Consider the following 10,727-nt stretch of genomic DNA (forward strand, 5'->3'; position numbering starts at 1 on the left):
TGCTTTTTGCAGCCTCAATATTTTACATTTGCTCAGAGTTTATTCTAAGGGAATCTTTAGGTGTCCAGACTCTTCCAGTCTGAGCCAGCTGTGCAGTGTACACCTTCCACCCATGAGGTGGCGCTGCAGCTTCAGTTGTCTCCAGTTGCTTTTACCTGGAGCCATTTTATTGCATTATGGTAAAAGATAAGAACATTGATGCAGTGTTTTTCTCGCTTATTGGTTTATGTGGTGATGTTCAGGCGTCTTACTCTTCATCAGAGTACTTCGGGTGACAGGTAAAGGTCAGGACATTTCCATGTAAACCAGTGCTGCTTTCCATTGTTTGTTTCTTGGAGAATGGTAAGATGTTTTCCTCTGATCAGTTCCCTCATCCTCTCTGTGCAGCACTGGCACAGTGCATGAAACTGTGCCCTGTTCTTACAGTTAGGTTTTATTGTCAAAAATGTGTTTGTGTTGAATTTGCTTAAATAAATGTCCTGTAAACTTATTTATTAAACTACAAAACAATGCATTGTTTTAAAATTAGTTTGTTTTTCAGCAATCAACTTATTTGTGTTTATCCCTGAATATGTTTGTTAGAAGAAAAAGCTTTTATTTAAACTACAACTTGTGACCCACTGTGAATATAACATTTGCCCATCGGTGTGTTAGCAAAATATTTTTACTGTACAGATGAAGTTATGAAGCTTTGGAGTCGACCCCGTTCAACGTGGTGGCCACAGCTAACGGACCATACAAAACATAAATCTGTCCATAATTCAGTTTTGCACGTACTGACTAGAATTGGGCGCGGAAGTAGCTGAGAGTCATCCCAACACATATTCAGAAGGTTAATAAATTGCACTTGATCTTGACTTTAAATTTGGCCAATAACTATGCACATAGATTCAACCCTGTCTGTTTACTGTATTAGCAAAATATCTTGTCAGGAAACATCACTGGATGGATAAATATAGATCTATAACAGATTATGTCTTGGAGCCAACCCAAATCAAGATGGCCACCATAGCTAATTAGCATTAGCAAACATAAAAAAGGGCTCTAACTAGGTTTGTTAAACAGAATGAGCTGAAACTTAATGTGGAAGCTGAGAGTCATTCGCCGCACAGTCTGAGTGTTCTTGTCTTGCAGCAATGTGTGAAATAGTGGCTAAAGTTTTTCAAGATTTGGCCCAAACAGCTACCGTACATTTCTTTGATTCAAACAGGAATTAAAATGGCGGGTGATATGCATTCTTTCCTGGAGTACTAAACCTTACTTTCCATCCATCCATCCATCCATCCATCCATTATCTTTACCCGCTTATTCCATTTTGGGTCACGGGGGTCGCCGGTGCCCATGTCCAGCAATCACTGTGCGAGGGGCGGGGTACACCCTGGACTGGTCTCCAGTCCATCACAGGGACACATAGAGACAAACAACCATTCACTCTCTCACTCACACCTAGGGACAATTTAGAGTTACCAATCAGCCTAACATGCATGTTTTTGATCTGTGAGAGGAAACTGGAGAATATGCAAACTACACCCAGAAAGACCCCCCGGGATTCAATCTAGCGATCTGCTCGCTGAGAGGCGTCAACTCTACCAACTGCGCCACCGTGCCACTAAACTTTGTTTTATTCTATATGTTTTCGAAGTATGCGTCTTATTTAGAGCAGCCACTGTGACAAGTTTAACTATTTTAATGTGTCTGAAACTTTCCTCTGACACATTACTACTTCTTGTTGAAAATTAAAAACAGTGCTGTCAGCCAAATATCCGTGTTCCACATTATTAACAGCTAAAATGTGCACATGGGGAGATAAACCTAACAGATCACCTGTAAATAACTGACTGTTAAAAGGTAGAGCAGAAGAACTGAACAGAGTTTAATTGTCTAAAATCACAGATAATATAAATACCAGACATTTGACACGACCCCGCACCGACCCACCCAATGGGCTTTTTATGTTTGTTTTGTTTTTGTTTTTTTACAAGTCCATAGGATCGGCCAAATCTATGGCATGAAGAGCATGACTGCATGGCCCTTGAATTATAGACCAGTGTGGTTCTGAATTTGCCGTCATAAAAATCGTTCAATATATGGTTCAGCCCCCTTTTCTTCTGAATCAGTAGAAGTGGGCTTTTATTTTTTAGAAATCTGAATAGTCATAATCTGTAAAGTCTACAGCGAATGCAGTTCTCCACCCTTGAGGGACGTATTAGCGAGCTTTAGTTGGCCCAGACCAGCTCCTGCTCCTCCATCCAGTTGGTGTTTGCTGCAGCATTCTGGCTGCTTTCTAATAAAAACCCTGCATGTCTAATAAAGCCACGTCTCTAAACTCACTCACAGCCAAACTTTGAAAACTGAGGGTCTTAACGAATGCCTGACCAAGTTTTCTAAACACATAAATACCCACTCATCAGAAGCGAATAAAAAAGCTTTATTTTATATTGTATTTATGTAAAGGTAACTAATATTAATAAGCATTTGTTCTGGATTTGAAGATCGTCCTAGTTACAGTCCAAGGTCAGAGTGGGAGGAGTGGGGAAGTGGGGGCGTAGAGGTTAAAAAAGGTGCGTGTTCATGCAGTTAGTTCGCTGCGGTGACCCCTGAAGAAGGGAGCAGCCAAAAGAAGAAAAATAATAAACTGTCAAGTCACATTTCTGGTGTAATCTCTCATCCAGGTCTGACTGCTCCAACTCCATTCACATTTGATACATTTGATAAAAACTTCAGGAGGTAACTAAACATCAGCGTTACATAATTACTTACCCGTGCTAACTACATGCTTTATGGTTGCCTCTTGGCTGGTGTACATATCACAAACTACAACCCCTGATTATTACCAAAAGGCAAAGGTGAATAAATATATTGTTGCCGTTGTATGTGTGTGTTTATATGTTTCTGTCTGTTAGCAAAATATCTCGTGAATCTGGATAATTTTAAATGAAACTTGCAGAGAGTAATCATTGGATGTACGTCTACAACTGAATATCTTCTGAAGTTTAACATAATTCACAATGGTTGCCACAGTCAACGAATGGTTGTAACTCGGTCAGTGTTACAGATATTGTGTCAAAATATGATGTGGATGTAGCTGAGAGTGATTCGCAACATGTACACCCAGAGCTTCACATTGCACAAGACCGTAACGTTTTAAACTTTATCGTTAACTGTTGGTGTCCACCCTGTTTGATCCATTAGCAAAAAATGTCATGACCCACTGGACAGATCTAAATAAAATCTCCAAGAGTAATCATTGGGTATACATCTACACTGATTATTGTTTTAAGTCAACCCAATTCAAGATGGCCACCACAGCCAAATGTCCTTTGGAAACAATAAGACAACACCTTTGATTCTTTGCCTTAGTATTTAGTGTGGTGATCGTTGAGTCTTCCACACCACCAGAGCAATACATTGTACAGTGATGACTATTATATTATGCACACGATTATTTTAAAGTTGCGACCACAACAGCAATAACTTCACCATTTTTCTACAAAAAATAAGTCTCCAGCGTTTGCATGAAACGTGCCCTTCAAAGTGCACTTGTCCAAAGCATGCCAAGCCTTCATATTTGTTCTGGAAGAGCAGCACAAGGTTTACTTTTTATTGAAGTTTAATAGTTTGACTCATATCAAATGAATTGTTTGAAACTTTCTTTTGCATGTCAAAATGTATTAAATGTTCTCAAAGAGTAATTCCAAAAAGAGATTTACTTTACGATTTCTGTTTGTAGAACAAGAAGCAGTAAAAAAAAAAACTGGTCTAAACAGATGAAGAACATCTGCTGAACGCAGACGATGAAAAATGAGTTTTAAGCTGAATAAGACTGAATAAGCAAAAAGTTTAAAAAAATAAAGTAAAGGACAGTCATGGAAACCATTGAAGATTAAATAAAAAAGTAGTGGTTTGTGCTGACACTGGTGAACTTCCTTAAGCTCCTCTCAAATGTAATGAACATCAGAAATAGATGTTTACTTACTCAAGCTCTCGTCATCAGGCCGCCAGGTGGTTGGAAACCCCCATAACAGATTAAACTGTATCTTAAAGGTCATTATCAAATTATTTCATTCAGTTACAAGTGAAGAATGAATCAATTAATTGCAGGAATATTTCACTATACTTACTTAGTGCTGTTTAATGAAATAAACCATACGTGACTTACAATCTATCAAAAAAATCTAACAATGAATTAACATGGGTGAGGCCATGAGGTCAACTGAGGGTCAGCTGAGGTCAACAGGTTGAAGTCCTGAAGGTCACCAAGGAGGGTTAGTTTGACGACAGGTCTGAGTTCAGCTGATGGGCTCAACAGTTGGAGGGAAATGTCAGAGTCAGAGTTTCTTTATTGTTTCATCTTCATTGATGAAATTGTCTTCACAGGGTCCCAGTTACATCCAACCAAGTCCATCCATCCATCCATCCATTTTCTTTACCCGTTTATTCCATTTTGGGTCACGGGGGTCGCTGGTGCCCATGTCCAGCAATCACTGTGCGAGGGGCGGGGTACACCCTGGACGGGTCGCAAGTCCATCACAGGGACACATAGAGACAAACGAGACCAACAACCATTCACTCTCTCACTCACACCTAGGGACAATTTAGAGTTACCAATCAGCCTAACATGCATGTTTTTGGACTGTGGGAGGAAACCGGAGTACCCGGAGAAAACCCACGCATGCACGGAGAGAACATGCAAACTCCACCCAGAAAGGCCCCCGGACCGGGATTTGAACCAGGGACCTGCTCGCTGAGAGGCAGCAGCTCTACCAGTTGCGCCACCGTGCTGCCCATCCAACCAAGTATAAAATGTAAAAGAAAAACAGTAATAAGATCTAAGATATGAACCAAGAAAAACATCTACTAAAAATACAATGACCACTAATAGCATAAAAACAATAAAAGCAATACGCTGAACAGCAGCACGAACATGAGTCTGTGTGAGCAGATGAGCACGAATGAACACAGCAACATGAAACAGATCAGCAGCAACATGAAACAGATCAGCAGCAACATGATGTGATTCTTCACAGTGATTATTCTGGTTAGAGATTCATGAGTCTAACAGCCTCAGGGTAGAAGCTGTTCCTCAGTCTAGTGGTTCTACACTTAATGCTCCTCAACCTTCTTCCTGAGGGGAGTGGGGCAAAAAATGTGTGTGCTGGGTGAGTGGGATCCTTCATGATACAGGTGACCCTCTTCCTGCATCTGGAGGTGTAGATGTCTGTGATGGTGGAGAGACTGACTCCAACAGACTTCTGTGCAGCCTTCACCACTCTCTGCAAAGCTTTTCTTTCTGCAGCTGTGCAGCCTCCATGCCACACGTTGATGCTGGAGCACAGGATGCTCTCCACTGCACACCTGTAGAAGGAGGTGAGGACTGAGCTTCCCAGACCAGCTCGCCTCAGCCGCCTGAAGAAGAAGAGTCTCTGATGAGCTTTCTTGATCAGGCTGGTGGTGTTGTTGCTCCAGCTGAGGTTGTCATTCATGTGTACACCCAAGTACTTGTAGCAGGAGACCACTTCCACCACAGATCCTCCTATGTGTGTTTGCTCCTTCTGAAGTCCACAATCATCTCCTTTGTCTTCTTCACATTGATGTCAAGGTTATTTTCTTTGCACCAGCTCTCCAGTTGTTTCACCTCTTGCATGTAGCTGGACTCATCATTGTTTGTGATGCATCCCACCACCGCTGTATCATCTGCAAACTTTACAATGTGACAGCCTGGATGGGTAGCTGCACAATCATACGTGAGCAGAGTGAACAGGAGAGGGCTCAACACACATCCCTGAGGAGAGCCAGTGCCGAGGGTTATGGTGGAGGAGGAGAAGTCGTGGATTCTCACTGACTGTGGTCTGTTTGTTAAGAAGTCTAGTACCCAGTTGCAGATGGAGGGGCTTAGTCCTAGTGTGAATAGTTTGTCCATCAGGGTTTGGGGGATCATAGTGTTGAAGGCAGATGTGAAGTCCACAAAAAGCATACGGACGTAGGAGTCCATCTGCTCCAGGTGGTTGATGAAATGTGATGTCAATGAGCAGGTTCAAGCTCGATTCTTATCTTTTAACGTCCCACTTATGTACTTTATAAACTGAAGTTAGAACTGCTGGACTTCATCAAAAATAATTGAACCATCCATCCATTATCTTTCACCTGCGTCTTCCATTCTGGGTCACGGGGGTCGCCGGTGCCCATGTCCGGCAATCACTGTGCGAGGGGCGGGGTACACCCTGGACAGGTCGCAAGTCCATCACAGGGCCGAACTTGAACATAGCTATTTAAAAAAAAATGTACATTAAGAAAACCCTGACTCTGATCCTTTGATTTCAACCAAATCTAGGACGTCTAATTCTAACAAGCCAATCAGATTCTGACAAATTCAAAAGCTGATTCTTTCAGGAAGGAAACTTACCTGCTCCCCTTAAAAAAATGGTTCTGTTATGATCAAAATCATCTGTATCCACGACTGACTCCAGTCCCTACTGTAAGGAGGAGAAGCAGAAACATTATCACCCCTACTGATATGTCATCAACCCTCCTTCTTACTCTTGAGGGTTCCAGCTCTTTCCTTTGTACATTTGATGACACCCTCACCTTGTAAATAAACACTGTCCCTCAGTCCTTGTATCTGGGTATAGCTGCAATCGTTACACATTCGCCCTACTCCAGCGATCTGTGATTAGATTACCAAGTTCCTGTAACACTGATGTTTAATCACTAACATAATGACAAAAACATTTGTGTAAATAAACTTTGTTAAGACAGTTTGCAACACGTTTCAAAGCTCTCAGATTAAAAAGATTAATTCATTTTTGAGTCGCGGAAGAAGTGGAAGGACGAATGACGAGCGCTCTGTTTTTAGATTAGATGTTATGTGTTTGAAAGTCTCAAGGTAAAAAACGGATCCAAGTGATAGCAGAGAATCTCCAGGGCAGGATGACATCTCGTGGACAGTCAATAGGAAGATGAGATGAGGTCAGAGGGAGGCACAAAGAAGGGGTTCACAACACACAGATTCATCCTCCATACACTGCTTGGTGTCATGATTGAAGGAGCACCCTGAGGCGCCTTTTCTTAAAATTGTGCAGCAATTTTTACAAATATCTGATACTTGGCAACACTTGATATGTAGTCATTTTTATCAGAATACAGGTTAATGAATGCATAAGAAAAAATATTTGAAAGAAATTTTAGTTTGAAAGATTGAGTGAAATACCAAATACTTAAATAATTCAAGTGGCTCCTCTGTATTGTAATTGTAGCACCTTCCTGGTTTTATTATTTTTGGTTGTTTTTTTTTTTTTACATTGAGCCAAATGAATAAAAAATAGAAACTTTAATGAATTTGAGCTGAAGCAAAAGTTTCTGCTCTGTTTTACAGCAAATCAATATTTTTTACTGACTTCCATCTGCTGCCAATTAGTTTTCCATGTTGTCATGAAAACAACCATGATTCAAGAAGCGTGTAAAGGATTCTGTGTGGTCGTTAGACGTGGCAAGCTTTTATTCCTGAAACGTGAAGGTTTATGGCACCATTACAATGAGTGTTGTCGATGAGAAAAATGCAATCTTTAACACCATCACCAACGTCACTGCTGTTTCACACTGTGTAACACTGACAGTTTAAATATGTAGAGAAGTGTTAGTTTTAGCATCTTTGGCCACCACTGAAACGCTTCATCTTGTTATAATAATCTGTTGTTGTGGGGAAACTGTGACTGTCAGGAGTTCTGCATTAATGTTCTTTCTGAATAAAACTAATTAACATCTTTGAATAGTCCATTAAATGAAGAAAATTTAAAATAATAATATTAGTGTGTAAGGATACTGCAGTTTATGTTGAGTTCTCTGTCAACCTTTAAAACTGAGGTGGGAGAATAGGAACCAGATTTTTTTGTATTATTAAACTCGCACAATAACAATATCATAACCTTCTAATATTCAGGACAACTTTGTATGATATTCATGAAGAATGTGTTTGAAGAGGTTTGTGGAAAGACTCTTTTTGTGCTTCTTTTCTGATTGACACCTTCAACATTTCATTGCCACCAGGGAAATACTCAGGCACAATAGTTACAAGAAACTATCCTCAACTTGACTGTGAGAATGTGTGTGCAATGTTTGTAATGAAGGGCTTTGAGGTGGATGCAGCACTCAAAATATGTATATATATATATATATATATATATATATATATATATATATATATATACACTGCTCAAAAAAATAAAGGGAACACCTAAACAAAACAATGTAACTCTAAATCAGTCACACCTTTGTGGAATCAATGTCACCAGTTAGGTAGTAACACTTATGTTAGGAGTGCGCGGGGAACCCAGATGGTATGAGACCCAGAACGAGGCAGACACAGGGGAAATACAAAAGAACAGTGTTTATTATGTACAGTGATATTAAAGTGTCCACAAGCTGCTTCACAGAGTCTCCTGGAAAGAGGGACAACAGGTTAATAGTTGTCCAACGGGGAAGGCCAGAGTGGTTTGTTTAATGAGCGTTTGTCCTTACAGTCCAAAACCCGAGGAGGTGAGCTGGTCCTTCAGTCCAAGGGGAGCGAGCAGCAGAGGGAAATCCAACAAGGGTCCAAAGGGAAACGAGGAAGACTGGCAACTGGAGACAAAGAGGCACGAGGAATACCTGACAGGCCAAGGGATCCAGGTCAGGTCACGAGGGAATCCAAAAAGCACGAGGAACCAGGAAACTGGAAAAAAGAGCAAAGGTGAACAAATTCTTTTCACCAAGACATTTGCCTCACAACAGTAATATACCATAAGAGGTGATATGCTCCAACGTCGAGTCACACCGGACTGCAGCCTTAAGTAGATGGAGAGGCTCATCAGGCTGATGGCCGCCAGGTGTTGGTAATCAGCGGCCATCAGCAAGGCAGGCTGCAGGCAGTGGGACCCTTACAACTTACTGTGAATCAATTTCACCTGATGCTGTGCAAATGGGACTGTCTTGGTTGACACGCCTTCACAACGTTGCGTGGACATCGGGGGCAGTGCCACTGGATTGGCAGACTGGGGTGGTGGTTCTCCTCTTCAAAAAGGAGGACTGGAGGGTGTGCTCCAATTATAGGGGCTTCACTCTCCTTAGCCTCCCTGGTAAGGTTTGTTCAGGGGTACTGGAGAAGCGAGTCCGATCGTTGGTCGAACCTCAGATCCAGAAGAAACAATGTGGATTCTGTCCTGGCCGTGGAACACTGGATCAGTTCTTTACCCTCGCTAGGGTTTTTGAGGGGTCATGGGAGTTTACCTATCCTGTCTACATGTGTTTTGTGTACTTGGAGATGGCATTCGACCGTGTTCCTTGGGGTACACTGTGGGGGGTGCTCCGTGAGTATGGGATGTGAGTATGGTTAACATTATCTTGATCAGATACCTATCCCTTACTCTTATTTTTTTCTATGATATTGCTAAAATTTCAAAGTTACTTAAACTTAATGTGGTTACTTTCTTTTTATGTAGCCTACGTTAAACTTATGTGATGTTGTTAAATTCAGTAAACTAATAACTGGACACACATTAAAGCAATACTGGATTATTGAGTAAGAGTAACTTAATGTGGCAGCATGGTGGCACAGCTGGTAGAGCTGCCTCTTCTCAGCAAGAAGGTCGCCGGTTCAAATTCCGATCCAGGACCTTACTGGGTGGAGTTTGCATGTTCTCTCTGTGCTTGTCTGGTTTTCTCCAGGTACTCCGGTTTCCTCCCACAGACCAAAAACATGTGTTAGACTGATTGGTAACTCTAAATTGTCTCTAGGTGTGAGTGAGAGAGTGAATGATTGTTTGTCTCTATGTGTCCCTGTGATGGACTGGAGACCTGTCCAGGGTGTCCCCCACCTCTCACACAGTGACTGCTGGATATGGGCACCAGTGAACCCCACGACCCAAAAAGGAAGAAGCAGGTAAAAATAACAAATGGATAGATGAAGTAGAAACTGTCCAGATGACCCGACTGAGAATTATTGGAATTGGTACCTGGATGATTGAGCATGAACTTTGTTAACTTTATGTGATTAAGAAACTGCCCATTTTCCTAAAAAAAGTTACCTGTGTTGAACTTTTCTTCTCAGCTTGTTACAGAAAGACGACTTACTGAGGTGAGCTGACTTTACTTCCCAGTGTCAATATTTAGCATGAGGTCACTTCACACCCATCCATCTCATCTGTTCAAAATGTGAAAATTTGTGTACAGTATTTTAAAGGGACATTCTAGTTTTAAGATTATGAACAATTAATATCTTACCTGTTGTAAATGGCCTTTTAGAAGGACTTCAGTTTGAAAAATTAGCATTCTGTTAGGATTTGTGTCAGGAGCGAACCCAGAGTGCAGAACAGGGACTCAACTCGGCAGAAATACAAAAATAGGATTTTAATGATAAATAAAAGTACAAAATAAACAAGCTGACGGGGCAGCAAAACTTACATGGACATAGGAAGGAGGCACAGGGAACTCAGGAGACACGAGTGACACGGGGAACTTGAGGAACCAGGAAGACTCAGGGAAAGACTCAGAGACTCAACGAAGAGTACCCAACGAAGACGAACCGACGAAGAACAAGACAGAAAGGACGGCTTAAATACAGGGTCAAGACGAGACGTGATAACAAACAGCTGGGACGAGACACAGGTGGCACTAATGAGGGAGCACGAGGGAAACAGACACAAACCGGGCCACAGAAAAGTACCATCTTTACAGTACCCCCCCCCCCCCCCCCC

This window comes from Nematolebias whitei, chromosome 8 (genome assembly GCF_014905685.2).
Source record: "Nematolebias whitei isolate Nwh7 chromosome 8, NemWhi1, whole genome shotgun sequence".
NCBI classification, from domain to species: domain Eukaryota; kingdom Metazoa; phylum Chordata; class Actinopteri; order Cyprinodontiformes; family Rivulidae; genus Nematolebias; species Nematolebias whitei.